Below are 6,000 nucleotides of genomic sequence, written 5' to 3' on the forward strand. Positions count from 1 at the left end.
TCTCTTCGGTCGTAATAAAGAAGTCTGATACATTTGTTTCAGACTTCTTAACTCCGCTGAAATGTCCAACAGTACCGTGACCGTTTGATTTTCACCCTCTTGTTTCTTTGCTGCTACTTCTTCTTGCTGTTGTTGCTGTTGTTTTTTTCTTACCTCTTCTTCTTGCTGCTGTTGCTGTAGGAGAAAAGCTTGTTCCGCTTCCTTTTGTCGTTGCATAAATTTCTCCAATTCTTCTTTCTGTCTCTGTCTAAAATTCTCCACTTGCGGTAATGAAGAAGGTAACGAAGGTTCCGGAACAAATTCTTGCGAGGTAAGAAAATCCACAAAATCCCAATGTACCTCTTCTGAAAGTAAGTCCGGGTTCCCTTGGGCGGTCTCCCCTGCTGGTGCACCCCAATGGATCATTTTCTGAGTTTCCGTCATGTTGATTCACTGTCGCATAGATTAACTGCATATAAGCGATCCTTTGAAAGAAGCTTGCACCATTGCCAAAGCGTGTTCCTTAGTGTATCGACAACGATTCATGCCTGAAAACACCGTGGCTGTCATCAGCCCTCAAACGACCAGCTTTGTCAAACGTCAATACTCGGTCAAAGCCCTACGTTGGTTACATTACTTGTGCGACAAGGAAGACAAGTGGATTCAGCATGTCCGCAACGGAGGGGGTGAAAAGACCATCGGAACGTATTCGGTCGATGGCTGGGACTTAGAAAACCCCAAGATCGTGTACGAGTTTAACGGTTGCTTATTTCACGGATGTCCCGTCTGTTACCCTGACCGTAGCACAAAAAATCAGTTTTTACAACGAACCATGGAAGACTTGTACCAGGACACTTATCAGCGGCGCCTAAAGTTAGAACAGGAAGGATACCAAGTGGTGGAAATGTGGGAACACGAGTACGATCACCGTATGAAAATCGATCCCGAGTTCAAACGCCTCGTGGAAAGTTACCAGTTCATGGACCCGCTGAACCCGAGGGATAGTTTGTACGGAGGAAGGACCAATGCCACCTGTTTGCTGTACCAAGCCGACGAAGAGAAAGGAGAAGAAATCAAATACTTGGACGTGTGTTCGCTGTATCCCTACGTGTGCAAATATTGAGGCTTTCCTGTAGGGCACCCGCAATTGTTAACGGAACACATCGACCTGAAAAACATTCGACAATACGAAGGCTTGATCAAGTGTAAAGTTTTGCCTCCCACGAACCTATACCATCCCGTCTTACCTCACCATTGTCAAGGCAAACTGATGTTTCCATTGTGCCGTACTTGTGCCGAAACGTGCAACCAAGACCAGCCTTGCCATCACAGCCAGGAAGAACGTGCCTTGACGGGAACCTGGGTCAACGTAGAATTGTTCAAAGCTCTGGACATGGGATACCAACTGTTAGAAGTGTACGAAATTTGCCACTTTCCCCTAGACACAACAATACCACAAGGGTGATCCCAGTCAGAAAGGCATTTTCGCTGACTACGTGGATGCCTTTTTGAAACTGAAGCAAGAAGCCAGCGGCTATCCGTCCTGGTGTCACACTCCCGAAGACCAAATACAATTCAAAGAGAAATACTATGAACAAGAAGGCATCACTTTAGACCACATCGAGAAAAACGAAGGCAGGCGATCGTTTGCCAAAGTGATGTTAAATTGCTTGTGGGGTAAAATGGCACAACGACCGTGTTTACCCAAGACGGAATATTTGACAGAACCTTCCCGCTACTTCCAGATGATTCACGGCAATACCAAATACATGAAACACGTGGACGTCGTTCGAGAGGATTTGATCTTGGTCAATTACGAAAAAGATCTGGACTTTGTACAAGACGACCCTTTTGGAAATGTCATCATTGCGGCTTACGTGACAGCTCATGCTCGCTTAAAATTGTACGAAGCTTTAGAACTGTTAGGGGAACGTGTCCTGTACTTTGACACGGACAGTTGCATTTACATCCATCACCCGAGTCAACAGTACCCTAACATCGAAGGAGACTGTTTAGGAGCCTGGACAGACGAGCATCCCGACGACAAGATTCTAAATTTCGTCAGTAGCGGTCCCAAAAATTACGGCTACGAATACCGGGATAAACAAGGAGAAGTGCACACGACGTGCAAAGTGAAAGGACTGACTCTGAATTATCGTACCAGTCGAGTGGTCAACTTTGGGGTATTGAAAGAAGCCTTGCAATCCGGAGAGGATGGAAACTTTAAAGTGACCACCTATCAACCCAACAAGATTGTACGTTTACCCACTCATCACATCGTCAGTCGGCCCTTGGAAAAAGTCTATCAAATCGTGTACCAGAAGCGAGTCCGACTTCCCAATCATTTCACCTTACCGTATGGACACGTTGGTATAAAACATTGGTTGTAAGAGGATAGTCACCTGGTAGAAGGATGACTTCGCCACAGCAAGAATCGAGTGAGAAACCCGATGAGAACTCCAAGTTCAAACCCTACCATTTTCCAGTCTTCTTACCTGACTATTGTGATTGTGCCCGTCGATTGGACACGTTTCAGAAATGGCCTACGGATAGGGAAGGATTACCTTCTTCGCATGTTTTAGCTAGAACAGGATTTGTCTACTTGGGACCTGAGTCAGGATTGGGATACGAGGTACAGTGTTTCGCTTGCGGACTGAAGTTACGAATGGATCTATGTATCTATAAAGATTCAGCTATTCTGGAACATACTCGATGGTCTCCGCACTGCCCTTACCTTTCTATGGCCTTTCCACCCATCACACTACGGTACAATGCTGACGGTACCTTAGAGACGGTACCTTTCAGAACAAGACATAAAAAACGTAAAAAAGGAAAGAAGTACAAGCTGGAGACTGCATTGCGACTAGTATAAAAAGGGGGCTATGGTCAAGATCGATAGTTCATTGTGACTACCAAGACCGAGCGAACAAGATGAATACTTTCAGAGAAACACAGAACAAGTTGTTTAGAAAGGCACAATTCAAGTGTGAGGCTTTGGAAGTGGAATGCGATTGTGAGCCTTGCGATGGGTACGATGCTGTACGTTGTAACCTTAGCGATGCCGTAAAGCATCATGGGAACTTTGTTCTTACGACCCCTATCATGGAAAGTGATGCTGTGCGTGTCAAACCTGAGGGATGCGAAAGTGATGCCGCTCGTCCTCTTGGACACTTTACTGGGTTTCGTTTTAAAGGGGAATGTTCACCTTCACGTCTACCCCCCTACGGATGTCATCCAGCCCTGAGCAAACTCCTGCCCATGTCACTCAACCCACATCGAAACGAACCTGTGAAAGACGAATATTCGTTCCCTGTGCGTTTGTCGGAATACTGCGACTTTGAAAATCGTCTTCAATCGTTCAAAGGAAAATTTCCAAAGTATCTGGGAGGACCGACCCCTGAAGAATTAGCCAGAGCCGGATTTTTCTACTTGGGCGAAGGAGATAAAGTCAAGTGCTTCAGTTGCGGTGTGTCACTTCACCACTGGGAACCGCAAGATTCGGCCTACGTAGAACATGCTCGATGGTCACCGAATTGTCATTACTTACCCTTAGTGGGACCGAGACATTGAAGTAACTTACCATAATCTGTTCATGGATACTTTACACGAGAACATTCGTGCTTTGCCTGTGGAGTTGAGAGAACGCATTTACCGAGAGCTGGTGAAAATACAAGTGAAACGTAAAGAACAATTGCATCCGTTACGTCACCGGTGTTTGAACCACTGGTACCTTCAGGCTATTCAAGGACTGATTCAGTTGAAAGTGTTCCATTGGACAGACATTGATCAACGACCCCCTGGTTTTTAAAAGGAATGGTTTGGTATGGACGATTCTATCTACTACATTGTAAACGTACTGCATCGAATTCCAGAGGAAGAGTTAACGAATTACCAACATCTTGTACGCAATGTCAACTTGGTGAAAGAGGAAACTTCTGAACGAATTGTAACGTGTAAATCAGTAACTAAACGATTTAGATTCGACAATGAATTGAAACCATGTCTGTGCAAACAGTACATGTCTTGTGTCAGACCAAAGAGGATTTAGTATGACCTATTCATGGATACTTTACAAGAGAACATTCGTGCTTTGCCTGTGGAGTTGAGAGAACGCATTTACCGAGAACTGATCAAAATACAAGTGAAACGCAAACGCAAAGTTATTCAACCGTTTTTAAATTATGCTCTGTTCCAAAGTACAAGAAGACTGATTATGAGTGGATATTACATTAGGCACAAAGTTAAACGAGGCCATTGACCACCACCCAACGATTCCTAAAACAGTGTATATACTTATGGATACTTTACAAGAGAACATTTTGGGCTTGCCTGAGGAGTTGAGAGAAAGGATTTACCGAGAACTGGTCAAAATACAAGTGAAACGTAAAGAACAATTGCATCCGTTACGTCACCAGATCTTTAACCACTAGTACCTGAATGGTATAAGAAAACTGATTCGTCAGAAATTGTTTCAGTGGTCAGACATTGTTCAAAACTTTGAGGTCGCCAATGATGTACATGTTCATAATTTTGGTTACTTCGACATTCACTTACTGCAACGTATTGAGGAAGACGAGTTAAAGGATTACCAACATTTGTTACGTGGAATCTGCTTAGCGGAAGACGAAACTTCTAAACGAACTCTGACGTTTCGGTTACAGTATGTAACATTTAAATTCCCTACTGGAGAACGAAGATCTCTGGCCAGAAAGTACGTGTTTTGCATCCGAAAAAAGAGAATATAAAAACAGGCTGCCATGCCACGACTTATGTCACATGTCATTGAACAGATTCCGTGGAAGGAACTCAATGACCATATTCAAACCGAGGATCATTACCATCAATTATTACAAGAACTGTATCCATTCAATTTGGGACGACAAGTGGTATGTGTCTTAGTGACTTGTTTTCTGGGATTTCGTTTACCAGCCGATTCTTTGTGGACTCTTTACGATCAGTACTTACCACCTCAATGGCCTTAAATGGTCACGAAAAACTCCTTTTGCTCAAAGCCTTGCGGTTTCATCTGGATACTTCTCGACCTCTACGGGAAAAAAAGATTCGTCAACTTTTAGCTACCCAAGACGTGTATGACGATGTGTGTGTAGCTTGCGACTTACATCCCCATTGGACAGATGTCCGTGCCTGGAAAGAATGGGATTTTGAGGCTTAGACCCAAGAAGTGGCCCAGTATGCACGAGAGTTATTCAAGGAAAAAAGTTACTTTTCAACCCGTGTTAGTGACGGTGCCAGAAGAACCCGTCACCCAGGACGGGACTGTCGTGGACAGGCCTGAAAGACCCTTTCGGGAGGACACTTGTGTGACCTTACCCCCTACTATAGAACTGGTTAGAACATTACCCAAAACATGTTGTACAGACACTTGTTTTTATTCCACGTTAATGGTTATCATGTGCCTTTTATCCTTGTACTTAAGCCTTTGGCTTTTATGTATTTTTGTCTTTCGTATTGATGTTTGAAAAAAAATATTCAATAAACGTGTTCTGAAAAAAGTATATAAACTCTTGTCTTGTTTGTTTTCGTGTCACAAGTGACATTTCTCACACAATGGCTACCTCTGCTGTCTCTGCTCCCTCTTCCTTTACTGTCAAAGTCATCGACGAACATTTAGATCGTGCCAGTTGGGAGGCTTTGTATCTTCGCCATCCCTTTAACATGCTCATTGCTGGACCTAGCGGTTCAGGCAAAACCGAATTCGTCAAACGTTTGATCGAACATAAACATCATTTGATCGATCGGCCCCCTCAGCGGATCGTGTGGTGTTACAAAGAGTGGCAATCGGCGTACAGCCTCTTGCGAGAAAGTCAAGGCGATTCCATCGTGTTTGTGGAAGGCATTCCTAAAGAAGACGACGGCATCGTCTCTGACTCCCGTCAAACACATTTGGTCATTTTCGACGACATGTTAGGAGAAGACGAAGAAGAAATTAAACTGTGGTTCACGCGCAAAGGGCATCACCGTAATGCCAGTGTCGTTTACATCACCCAAAATTTGTTTCAA

The sequence above is a fragment of the Sinohyriopsis cumingii genome, chromosome 1 (assembly GCF_028554795.1).
Source record: "Sinohyriopsis cumingii isolate HCF-2022 chromosome 1, ASM2855479v2, whole genome shotgun sequence".
NCBI lineage: Eukaryota > Metazoa > Mollusca > Bivalvia > Unionida > Unionidae > Sinohyriopsis > Sinohyriopsis cumingii.